A 13593-nucleotide genomic window follows, 5' to 3' on the forward strand; every position below is an offset into this window, starting at 1 on the left:
TTCTAATATAGAGGAACATGAAGCTCTGTCTTCTCTGTTTATTTAAAACAAAAAATGATTGGGAAAGTTTGGAGAGATGTTTGAGACAGGTTGGATTTTTTTTTTTGAATAATTTTGGACAATTTTTTACATAATTTTGGACTTTTGGTCATTTTGGTTCATTTTAACTCGTTTAAGACAATTCTGGAATAATTTTGGCTCCGCTTTGAGCTACTTTGCTCATGTTTGGAGTGATTTTTGAAACCTTTTGAGGCATTTTGGAGAATCTTTGAGTTATCTTGGACAAATTATGAGTCATTTTGGGAAAGTTTTGCCATTGTGAAAAAGCTGATTTTGACTCCTTGGGCTAATTTTGCATCTTTTTGGAGCAGTTTTGTCTCTTTTCTAGGGCTGGCCCGAATAGTGGTTTCTGGCCTCCGAATATTCAGGCCCTATTAAAGACGAATATCCGAATATTCGGTCCGCCACATAACGTCCGACGGGAGCGGGGCTTGTGGCGGAGACGGCCCGAATATTCGGATCCATTCGTCTGTACTCGGGTCCACATTTTGCCCTCGTTTAGTCTTTAGTTCAACTGAAGAATTCCCAAACAGCAGAGGTCTTCAGCATCTTGTCTTGTGTTTATGCAACAAAGTGAAGCGTGACGTCAGAGTCTGCAGCAACCCGGACATTCGGGTGGTGTTTAGAAACACGAATGGAGGAACCGAGATAAGCCGAAGAACACGGCGGGATGAGCCGAAGTGGGCCGAAGGCGAAGGGAAGAGACGAGCTCCGAATATATTCGTCTGTAGGGATGAAGGGGTGATCACATAGACACATGTGTATATGTTTATGTGATCACATGATGAGATGAGCCGATATGAGCCGATGTGGGCCGAAGGCGAAGGGAAGAGACGAGCTCCGAATATATGCGTCTGTAGGGATGAAGGGGTGATCACATAGACACATGTGTATATGTTTATGTGATCACATGATGAGATGAGCCGATATGAGCCGATGTGGGCCGAAGGCGAAGGGAAGAGACGAGCTCCGAATATATGCGTCTGTAGGGATGAAGGGGTGATCACATAGACACATGTGTATATGTTTATGTGATCACATGATGAGATGAGTCGATATGAGCCGATGTGGGCTGAAGGCGGAGGGAAGACAGAAACGCCGGGCGAATATTCGGATACCAAAATTAACATCCGGATACCGCCGCAGCAAACGAATATTCGGATATTCGGGATATTTGAGTCCAGCCCTACTCTTTTCGTGCTATATTTACCTCTTTTTGTGCTGATTTTGTGTTTCTTTGTGGTACTTTTGACCCTTTCTTGGCGATTTGGTCTCTTTGTGGTTAATTTGTTTGTTTTTGTGGTAATTTTCCAGCTTTTTAATTTATTTTAGTTGCAGTTTTTCCCAGAACTCAGACGTCTTTTCCTGCTGTCATGGTTATGTCTTCTGCACTGATGAAGCTCTGAGGCTCAGAAATGATGGAAAAAGTCCATTAAAAAGTGATAAATCTGGACCCACCTCTGTGGACTTCAAGGACCTGGAACTGTGGAAATATTCACAGTATGAAGGTAGAACTCTGATCATTAATCAAGTCACTGGAGATGAAGAACCAGATGATTCTTTGTGAGAATTTTGCTTCTTTTAGTGGAGATTTGGAGTCTTTTTGTGGTATAGTCACCTGTTTTTGCGGTGATTTGGACCCTGATTGAGCAGATTTTGTCTCTTTTTGTGGCCATTTTAATTTTTTGTGCTGATCTTGCATCTGTTTGTGGTAGTTTTGGCCTTTTTGTGGTCATTTTGTGACTGCAGATCCAGAACCAGATGGTTCTTGGGACAGGAGGGAATTTTTTCCAGATCTACTGACACCAGGATGAAACCTACAGAGACTTGACTTTGTGTGCATTTCTTTAACGTGCACGTCCGTGAATCCTGTATAATGGAGGGTTTGTGTTTCTGACGTGAGGAGGAGCCGCTGAGGTCGGTCTGTGGTCAGAAAACAAAAACAGAGCTGACAGAGCCGCATTAAGGGCTCACCAGCTTCTATTTTCTCTGCTGCTCTTTACTCCTACACTCCGTATGCAGATAGATATATAAATATCTGTGAGCTACTGTCCTGTCCACATGCTGGAGTTTTCCATCAGTTCAACCACCTCCAAAGAATAAACTTAACCAAGCAGCGGGGAAGCTTCCAGCATTAAATAAAATCTGTGCAGATAAAGAACCAGATGATTCTTTGTGGTTCTTTTTGTGGTGATTTTGCATGTTTATGCTGGCATATTTGAAGCTTTCAGGGTAGTTTTGGCTCTTTTTGGGGTGATTTTGTGTCTTTTTGTGGTAATTTTGGCTGTTTTTATAGCAAGTTTGTGAGTTTTTATCATAATTTCAACTGTTTTGTGATAGTTTTGGTCCTTTTTGTGGTAATTTTGGCTGTTTTTATAGCGTGTTTGTGAGTTTTTATCATAATTTCAACTGTTTTGTGGTAGTTTTGGTCCTTTTTGTGGTAATTTTGGCTGTTTTTATAGCGAATTTGTGAGTTTTTTGACTTTTTGTCATAATTTCAACTGTTTTGTGGTAGTTTTGGTCCTTTTTGTGGTAATTTTGGCTGTTTTTATAGCGTGTTTGTGAGTTTTTATCATAATTTCAACTGTTTTGTGGTAGTTTTGGTCCTTTTTGTGGTAATTTTGGCTGTTTTTATAGCGAATTTGTGAGTTTTTTGACTTTTTGTCATAATTTCAACTGTTTTGTGGTAGTTTTGGTCCTTTATGTGGTGAATTTGCACCGTTTTTGTTGTAAAATAGGGTCTTTGGGGTGGGTTTGCATGTTTTTTGTGTTAGTTTTACATATTTTTATTGTGACTTTGTATCGTTTTTGGCTTTTTTTGTTGTGATTTTGTGAGATTTTTGTGAAAAGTTCGAGTTTTTGCCGCAATTTTACCTGTTTTGTGGTGATTTTGAGTCTTTTAGTGGTAATTTTGTGTGTTTTTGTGGTTTATTTACATGTTTTTGTGGGGATTTTGGGTCTTTTTGTGTTGATTTTGTGTTTCCTTGTGGTATTTTTGACCATTTTTTTGGCAATTTGGTCTCTTTTTGCAGTTAATTTGTCTTTTTGCGGTAATTTTCCAGCTTTTTCACTAATTACTAGTATGAAAGTGACTGTGGATGAAGAACCAGATGATTCTCTGTGATAATTTTGCATCTTTTACTGGAGATTTTGAGTCTTCCTGTAACACAGCCACCTATTTTTGTGCAGATTTTGTCTCTTTTTGTGGTAATTTTGGATTTTTTTGTGCTGTTGTTGCATTTTATTGTGGTAAGTTAAAGTATTTGTGGTAATTTTGCATCTTTTTTCTGGTGTATTTACCTCTTTTTGTGGTAATTTTGTGTCTTTTTGTGGTCATTTTACCTCTTTTTGTGAGGATTTTGGGTCTTTCTGTGCTGATTTTGTGTTTCTTTGTGGTAATATCGACCCCTCTTTTACGAGGCCATTCCCAGAATACGGACACCAGAACGTTCTTCTCCTCTCCGGCTTTAATAAAACCGAGCTGCTGCCCTGCGTGGGCCGAGCGACTCCGACACGGTTAATAAGATGTTTACCTCTGCGTAATTACAGGCCCGCTTGATTAATTACGTCTCCACAATATGCTGCTCTGACGCCACGAGGGCCAATTAACGGGACGAACGAGGAACAATTATTAGCAGGTTCAGGCTCGGAGGTTGGAAGCTGCTCACAGAAGCAGAAAACAAGGGCACAATCTGGGCAGAAACATCAACTGAGCTGAGGGGCAGATAGAAGGAAAAACCTCTGATGAAACCAGACCCAGATAAACCAGCAAGAAGCCTCATTTACTGATCCTTCACATCTGACCGGCAGAGAAAAACACGCAAAATCACGACATAAAGGACTAAAATTACCACAAAAAGACACCAAAGCATCACAAAAAGGACCTGAATCACCACAAAACAGGTGAAATTGTGACAAAAACTCAAATTGTGACAGAAAGACTCGCAAACTCACCACATAAACGGCAAAAATGATCACAAAAAGACACAAAATCACCCCAAAAAGAGCCAAAAATGCCCTGAAAGATTCCAATATGCCAACAAAAACTCACAAACTTTCCACAAAACAGACCAAAATCACCATAAAAAGGACCAAAATTACCACAGAAAGACAGAAAATCATCCCAAAGAGACACAAAATCACTCTGAAAGGTCCAAATATGCGAGCAAAAACATGCAAAATTACCAAAAAAAAAGACCAAAATTACCACAAAAAGGACCAAAATTACCACAGAAGCGACCAAAATTACCTCAAACAGAACAAAAATTACCAGAAAAAGGACCAAAATTACCATAAAAAGACAGAAAATCATCCCAAAGAGACACAAAATCACCCTGAAAGATCCAAATATGCGAGCAAAAACATGCAAAATTACCAAAAAAAGACCAAAATTACCTCAAACAGAACAAAAATTACCAGAAAAAGGACCAAAATTACCATAAAAAGACAGAAAATCATCCCAAAGAGACACAAAATCACCCTGAAAGATCCAAATATGCGAGCAAAAACATGCAAAATTACCAAAAAAAAGACCCAAATCACCACAAAACAGATAAAATTGTGACAAAAACTCAAATTCGGCAAGAACATTTGCAAATTCGCCACAAAAATGGCCAAAATTATTACAAAACACACAAAAGAGCCAAAACTACCCTAAAAGACTACAATATGCCAACAAAAACACACAAAACCACCATAAAAAGGACCACAATCACCACTAAACAGGTGAAATTGTGACAGACAGGCAGACAGAAGGGAAACCCTGTGATGAATCCAGACCAGATAAAGCAGCAGGACGCCTCATTAGCCGCTTCCTCGCCATCAAACCGTCCGACCTTCAGAAGACTTCTGATCTGAAGAATCCACAGCATCAGTCCAGCTTCCTCCCTGATCGCCGAGATGAAACCAGCCGCTGTTTCTGCAGAACACGGCTCACAAAGATTCACCATCTCATGAAGAAAACATGCTTTTAAAAGATCTGTCTTCCACTGATTGTATTACTGACAACAGGGAGACAAAACCGTCATTTTCAGTTCAATAAATCCGATTAAAATCACACAAACAGCGAAGAGAGCAGCAGAATAAACTGTTATAAAAATACACTCATTTTCTGAGCAAAACACAGTTTCTTGGCTTAATTTTACTTAACATACAGATTGTTTCGGGATTTTTAGGCAAAAATGTCACAATTTCTCTTTCAACAGCTTCTCAAACATGAATATTTTCTATTTTTATCTGGTTTTTAAAATATTTTCCTTCAACTTATTGTATTTTTTATAACAGTGATAGAAAATCTTTAATTTTCTGTTCCATAAATCTGATTAAAATCACACAAACGGTAAACAGAGCAACAGAACAAACCGTTATCTCGTAAAAATACACAAATTTTCTATGATTAAAACAGTTTCTAACCTTAATTTAAAGATAATTTAGGCGCATATGCCACAGTTTTCTTCTGAAAAGTGAAGATTTGCTATTTTTCTCAGATTTTTAAAATAGTTTTCTTCCACTTATTGTTATTGTGTTATTGATAACAAGAAGACTAAATCTGTTATCATACAGACAGCAAAATACTTTTTTGTAAAAAATCTGAGGCTCCACAAACTACTGCAAAATAACAGAAGGCAACATCTGGTGAAAAAGCAGGAATTTAATGTGACTAAAACACATTTTTTAGCCTTAATTTTACTTAAAGTATAAAGACTGTTCATGTCTTATGGAGACTTATGTGTCAAATGTAAAGATTTGCTCTCAGGCTTTTCATTTATTTTCTTATCATTAGTGTATTTTTGGTAAAAGGAATGCTAAATCTTTCATTTGCAGTTCAATAAACTTGATTAAAGATCATAAAATATATTGTCATTTCATAAAAAATGCACTATTTTGATTAAAACACAGTTTCAAGCCTTAATTCTTCTCAAAATAAAGATTGTTTAGTTACTTTTTAGGCAAAGATGTCACAAATTCTCTTTCAGCAGCTTCTTAAATGTGAACATTTGTCACATTTCTCAAGTTTTAAAAATCTTTTTCTTCCACTTATTGTGTTATTGCAACAATAATACAAAACATTTCATTTTCAGTTGAATAAACTTCGTTTAACATCCTAAAATCAGCTGTTATCTCATAAAAATACAGTCATTTTTGATGGTTACAACTCGTTTCTAGCTTTACTTGTACTTGCTAAGATCTTTTAGGTGTTTTTTAAAGCAAAAAACGTCACCAATTCTCTTTTAGCAGCTTCTCAAATGTGAATATTTGACATTTTTCTCAGTTATATCTGACAGCAATTTGGACATCTTTGGGCTTTTTGACAGGCGATGAAACAAAATAAGACATTTGACTTGTTCTACAGGAAATAAAGACAAATATTTTGCAAAATTTGCAAATATTCAGGAAAACATTGCAGAAAAATACTGTGAATCTTATTTTTATGTTATTTTACATTTTCCAGCATGCAAATTCAGTCTGTTTTTGCAGCTTTATTGATATTTTGTGTCAAAACCCTACAAAAAGCCTGCGAAACAGAAAAGAAAAACCCTGTAAAATGATCCATCTCTTTCCTGGTGAGGTGCTGTCAGACCATTCTGCACTGCTTTCTCGTAAAACTGCGAACTGCTAACAACAACCCAGATTTTTATGTAAACGCGCCGCCGTCCTCGGGAATATTTTCCGTCTTGGACTGACTCAGATTCTCTAAACCACCGGGGAGGGAATTACTGAGGAATCTGTTACAATAAAGTGCTTTTTATTAATAAATCGGCCTCCCTCCTCCTCTGAGAGCTTGTTTTTGGTGCATCCACGATAATGACAGCACTCTATTCGGGGTCTTTACTCGTCAAAAAAACAGAAGCAGACACTCGTAATTAATCGCTGCTCTGAACTCCGGCGGCCTCGCTCCTTTCTTTGGGATTCATTAATATGTGGAGCACTTAGCGGGATGTGAAGGCAGGTAATGCTCTGCTTTTTCTCTGCTATTAGCGATTTGCAAGCAGGGCATGGAGACAATCGGGTAGCAGAATAAAACAGGATGTCATTATTGTTGTTGTTGCTGTAGAGGCACTGCGGTGGGTTTTTCTGTTAAATGAAATCAACGAGGTGTTTTGAAAATAGCTTTCAGGTAAATGGAAACCTGCCGCAGCTCTCCAGAAGTGCTTCGTTTAAAAGGCGTTCTCAGAATCGGGTGTAATTTTGTTGTGCCGCCTGAACGAGCCCCTTAAGAGGAAGTTATTACGCATCGTCTTGTTCCCCCGACGCCTTCCATCGTTTCTCTGAGAATCCACATAGGAGGGCATCTGTTTCTGACAACGCAGCCAGCTATTTTACGGACAGAAGTACGAAATTACCACAAAACAGGTGAAATTGTGACACAAACTCCAATACGGCACAAACAATTTGCAAACTCGCCGCAGAAAAGGCCAAAATTACCACAAAAAGACACTAAATCGCCCCAAAAAGAGCCAAAACTACCATGAAAGGTTCAAATTCGCCAGCTAAAAAGTGCAAAATCACCACAAAAAGTACAAAATTTACCACAAAGCTGGTGGAATCGAGACAAAAATTCAAATTTGTCATCACAAAAACAGCCAAAATGATCACTAAAAGGACACAAAATCCCTCCAAAAGGAGCCAAAACCATCCTGGTAGGTGCAGTCAGACCATTCTACGCTACATCAGCGAGGCATTCACTAAAACTTGGACATTTCAGGTCACTATTTGCATGTTTCAGAATCCACTTTGCTTCGGAAAACAGCAACAACCACCACCACCTCCGAGCTGCAAGCAAAACTTTGAAAATGTCAAGTTTAGCAGAGACTTTCATCGTGCATTAAGACAGTTTTGATGTTCCGTCAAAACAGTTTTGTGTAGCTCTTCCCAAGACGGTTGTGGTTGGTTTAAAGAAATACCAACAAGTCAGAGTATTTTTTGTAGTGAGGTGCAGTCAGACCATTCTACACAACATTCACTAAAGTTTCCCACAGAAAGACACAAAATCTCCACTAAAAGAAGTAAAATTCTCACAAAGAATCATCTGATTCTTCATCTCAAGTAGTTTTATTAATGATCAGAGTTCTACTTTCAAACTAGGAATATTTCCAGAAATCCAAGTCCTTGAAGTCCATAGAGGTGGGTCCAAAATTACCACAGAAAGACACAAAAAGAGTCAAAAATAGCATGCAAGGTTCAAATTCGTCAGCAAAAACATGCAAAATCATTATAAAAACATGCAAAATCATCATAAAACATCCAAAATCGCCACAAAAATTAACACAAAACTGGCGACATTGTGACAAAAATTAAAATTTGGCACAAATAATTTGGACACTCACCACAAAAAACAGCCAAAACTATCACTAAAAGGACACAAAATCACACCAAGAAGAGCCAAAGCTGTACTGGTAGATGCAGTCAGACCATGCTACACAACATTCACTAAAACATTCCACAGAAAGACACAAAATCTCCACTAAAAGAAGCAAAATTCTCACAAAGAATCATCTGGTTCTTCATCTCCAGTAACTTTAATAATGATCAGAGTTCTACCTTCATACTGGGAACACTTCCAGAGTTCCAGGTCTTTGAAGAAAGATACAAAATCACCCCAAAAAGGGAAAACTACCTTGAAAGGTTAAATATCTATCTATCCATCTATTTACTGATGACGTTCTGAGGCTGCAGCTCTCCAGAAGCTCTTCGTTTACAAAATGTTCTCAGAATTGGGTATAATTTTGTTGTGTCGCCTGAACGAGCTCCTGAAGAGGAAGTCATTACATGTCGTCTCGTTCCTCCGACGCCTTCCATCCTTTCTGTAAAACACTCTGACTGGAAGGCCTGGGTTTGTGACGACGCTGCCAGCTATTCTGCGAGAGGAAACATGCGACAGATGAGCTGGAGGTTGTTTAATATTCTTGGACGGCGGCGGAGTCGCGGCCCATCTGTCCGCTGGGAAAAGCAAATCTACCAAAAGAGCTCAACCTGTGCTCGAGATTCTCCCAGAGCTCCCAGATATATTTAGGGTTAGAAAACATCGGATTTTACAGAGCCAGAGAATCAAACCTCATCGACCAACACGGACCTGATTGGTCAAGATAATTCACTGGAACTGAAACGTCCAAGTTTCAGTGAATGTCTCGCTTCTGTAGCCTGGAATGGTCTGACTGCACCTCACTAGAAAAAACACTAGCTTTGGATTTCTTCAAACCAACATCAGTCCCTTTGGGAGGAGCTACACTTCAGTGTTTCTTCAAAATAGTGGCTGAAAATATTAAAAAATTGTTTTGGTAGGATTATACCGTAAGTATTTGTCCAGTGAGTCACTTCTGTAGTGTAGAATGGTCTGATTTTACATTAAACTCTTGTATAGTGGCAGAAATATGTCAAATATTTCATGGATATGTCTTTGAAAATATAACAAATCATCATTATTAAACATTTTTGGTCACAATTACAATAATAAACTCTTATTTTAGATCAAAACAGTGACTGAAAATATAAACTATTGTGTTGGTGGAACATTAGAATGGATTATTTTGGAGGGCTGTCTGACTGTACAACTAAAAATCCTCTGTAAAACCTGAAATTTTCAGTGTGTAGGACGCTTTCTGGAGATAGTTGTTGTAACAAGGAGGATTTTAAGGCATATACAGCTAATAAATCACCATAATTGATTTGCTGGAACTCAAATGTCCAAGTTTCAGTGAATGTCTCACTGATGTAGCGTAGAACAGTCTGACTGCACCTCACTTAAAAAAAAACACTCCGACTTGTTTTCTATTTCTTCAAAGCAACGTCAATCGCTTTTGGAGGAGCTACACTTCTGTGTTTCCTCAAAATAGTGACTGAAAAGAGTAAAAAATATTTTGTAAAGCATCAAACTAGATCATTTTGCAGCATTTCTGGTTGTTTTGTCCCAAAGCCAAATAGATTTTGAAGAACAAGGACAGGCTGAACCTGAAATCTACATCCACTGAGTCAGACGACAGCGAATGAAACTAATAAATCACCATAGTTCAACCGCCGGAACCCAAATGTCCAAGTTTCAGTGAATGTCTCGCTTATAGAGTGTAGAATGGTCTGACTACACCTCACTAACCCAAGCAACAAGAAAAACACATTTTATTGAACTGTAAGCTGCTGTACTTTGATAAATTATCATCACATAATCAGAAAAAGGTTGGATAATTTGCCTATTAGTGGATTTTCCACCTCAAATTCTCTGCAGCGACAGTTCTCCTGGACTGTTTAGTCACCAAATGACCCAAAATGTAAACTGCACCTTCAGATAAAGTCAAAACTTCAGCTCTTACTTATTATTTATGACTGTTTTTTTTCCAATTCTACTTGTTGTTATTGTGCAGGTTTCTAGAGAAGTCATGTTGCATTTTTCTGCCTATACTGGAGGAGAAAGTGACAACTTCATATTTTGAATTGTTCGCATGCAGTAATTAGTGACAGTAACTGCAAATAGGAAACCAAAGTAGATTCAGATGGGATTTCTTGAGATAGCTTCTGCAAAACTTGAAGTATTCAAAGGTTTTCCTACAGGCCGGAGGTTTTCGTTGCTGTTTTACAAAGCAAAGTGGATTTTAAAACATGCAAGTAGTGACCTCAAATGTCCAAGTTTCAGTAAATGTCTCCTTATAGAGTGTAGAATGGTCTGACTACACGTCACTAACACTAACCCTGGACCAACGGGTGGCAGAGCAGCAATAAAAACACATTTTATTGAACCGTAAGCTGCTGTAGTTTGATATATTATCATCACATAATCAGAAATAAGATGGATATTTTGCCTATTAGTGGATTTTCCACCTCAAATTCTCTGCAGCGTAAATTCTGCTGGACTGTTTAGTCACCAAATGACCCAAAATGTAAACTGAACCTTCAATAAAGACATAAATGTATATATACAGGCACAACTTCAGCTCTTACTCATTATTTATGACTGTTTTTTCTTCTACTTGTTGTTGTAGTGCAGGTTTGTGGAGGAGTCATGTTGTATTTTACTGCCTGGACTGTAAGATAAGGAGACAAATTCATATTTGGAATCTGGCAAATCCACTAATTAGTGACAATAACCGCAAGATATGAACCCAAACTAGATTCAAATGTGATTTCTCAGCTCCCATACTGAGATAGCTTCCAACCAGCCTGACAGACATCCAGAAATTCAGTCCACACACGCGTCAGGGGGTCGCAGCTCCAGCAGGTTCCTCCACCTGTCCAGGTAACCCGCCACAAGCTGCGCACGAGCCGGGAGCTCCTCCAAACACCAACTTCCCGCACTGACATTACGCACGAATTCAAACAGAAACAGCACGAAGGCGGAGGACCCAGCAGCTCCTCCACAACCTGCTGCCAGACACACAATATTCCATCAGCGATCCGCTCCACAAAAGGTGCGCCATGCAAACAATACAGTCGCAGCTCGGAGGCGGAAAAGACGCACTTCAACGGGCGGATATTCCCAGTAAGCCTCGGCAGGAGTGGCGGCCGCGGTGCGTCAGGAAGGAGGGAGGATTTCACGGACACGGAGAAGCCTCGGATCGTTACCTTCATCCGGAGAGAGCTCGCTGCTTCCATCCACCCAGAGCCGTCCGGTCCTCTCCGCGCTCCTCTCCCCGACACTCAGCTCCTTCTCCCCGGCTGCTGGAGCGCTCCTCCTCCCGCCGGTCCTCCTCCTCCGCCTCCGCCTCGCTGCTGATTTTTCCTTTTCACGCCACGACCGGTCATCTGCCAGTCAGTCCAGCGTGCGGGCGGCGGTCCTCCCCGTCGGGATGTGACTGATGAATGTGCGTGATAAATTGTCCATTTTCCATATCCACAACAGTCCACGCACGACCCGCCCCCGGGCCGCGCTGATTGGTCCTCGGCTGATCGGTGCCTCCGTCGCGCCGTAAAGAAAAACACACATCTGGATGCGACGCTGCGCAACTGGAGCGGCTTTTTCCTTTTTTCTCTCCTTTTTTTTTTTTTTTTTTTTTTTGGAATTTTACGCGCAGGATCTGGAGCGACCTGCAGGGCGTCACTGCTGCTTTAAAGCCAGCCTGATGCCTTCTGCTGGGGCTGGAGGCACAATGTGGAGCTAGATCCACCTCTGGATGGGTCTGAGGGTTCACAGCTTCTGGTTTAACACCAAAACTGTCTTTTCACGCAGCGTTAGAACACCATCCAGACGCAGGGAGCTGTTAGATCACACTAAAAACGCAGCAGGAATTAAACATCTGCGCCTCCACAGCAGAGTTTATGTTTTATCAGCGTGTTTTTTAATGCTGTGCCACCAAACCGACTCCTCTCTGTGGGTTTAATGCGCCACGACGTGATAATGTGACAGAAAACAGCAGAAACTGTTCGTTCTGGCCCTCCCAAGACGTGCATCCATTTCTGGGTCTCTTGCGCCGCCCTGCGTCCAAATGAAGTCTCGTCCTGCTTCCATTTTTCCCCGTTAATTCCCTCTGAGCTCTTTGTGTCTCTGTGGAGGATCCGATCTGATCCGAACCAGGAAGGAAGGAAGGAAGGAAGGAAGGAAGGAAGGAAGGAAGGAAGGAAGGAAGAAAGAACTAATGATGGAGCAGCGAGGCTTTCTGGGGATTAGAGGCAGCTGTCAGATCTGAATGTGGCCTCAGATTATAGAAATAAGACAATAAAAAGGAGAAAGCCTGCAATAAGATGCAAAATATTTCAATAAACAGCATCTCAGTATCTTAAAATCTATCATGGGGCATCTGGAGTTCAGATATTTAAAAGAGAATATACTGCTTTAAACAAACAAACAAATAAATATATATGTTTAATTTTTCACTTTTATATTTCTAATTTTCATTTTTTTAGAAGTCTTTATTTGTCTTATTTAATTTTTAAAAGTTAATTACATTTTTCTATTTTTTTATTTTTAATTATTTTTTCTTATTTTATCTTATTTTTTTAAATCGATTTTGTGTTTGGATTTATATCGTTTGATGTTCGCTGTGATTAGCAAACAAACAATTTCACGGTGGAGGAAACGTGTTTCTTTACTGTGTGATGACAGTAAACTTTGAACCTTCATGATGTCCAGATGCACACAGAAATAAACGTGATTTGATCGATAAAAGCTGACAACGATCCACAGATATTAAACAGAACTGGACCTCCTGATCTGGAACCGAACCAGAACAGTGACTCTGTGCTTTGAATCATTGACTTTTCCGTATCTCCTGTAAATACCAACATTTTTTGCACCTTATTTCTTCAACCATCACACTATCTTCCTTATTTTTCTACTGAATATCTTGAATTTCTCCAGGAGGATAAATAGACAATCTATCCATCCATCTATCTATAAAAACATGACAGAAAGCATCAAAAAATAATACAAATCCACAAACTGAAACATTTATTTACCTGTTATATATTTCCCAAGTGCCCTGAACGCAGCATAAGAAGGATTCTATATATTTTTCCCTGAGTTTTGTCTGTCAGGTTCTGTTTCCTGTTTGATTCAGGGACTTTTCCTGCTGCAGTGAAACTAATTTATTCCCTGATAGACTGAACTCG

At 39.4% G+C, this 13593-nt stretch overlaps 1 protein-coding gene across 3 annotated transcripts in view; it reads right to left on the reverse strand.

Moving 5' to 3' along the window:
• ext1c (exostoses (multiple) 1c) overlaps nt 1-11748 on the reverse strand; it is a 147052-nt gene extending 135304 nt beyond the window's left edge. For 2 of the 3 annotated variants that reach the window (XM_022212070.2, XM_051955466.1), the window contains exon 1: nt 11611-11748. The gene's annotated coding sequence lies outside the window, so the exon portion shown is untranslated. Of the gene's footprint in view, nt 1-4839; nt 4967-11610 lie in introns of those variants that run through there. The other variant, XM_051955467.1, reaches the window with a different exon arrangement.
• Nucleotides 11749-13593: the final 1845 nt, after the last annotated feature.

The sequence above is a fragment of the Acanthochromis polyacanthus genome, chromosome 11 (assembly GCF_021347895.1).
Source record: "Acanthochromis polyacanthus isolate Apoly-LR-REF ecotype Palm Island chromosome 11, KAUST_Apoly_ChrSc, whole genome shotgun sequence".
In the NCBI taxonomy this organism is placed as follows: Eukaryota; Metazoa; Chordata; class Actinopteri; family Pomacentridae; genus Acanthochromis; species Acanthochromis polyacanthus.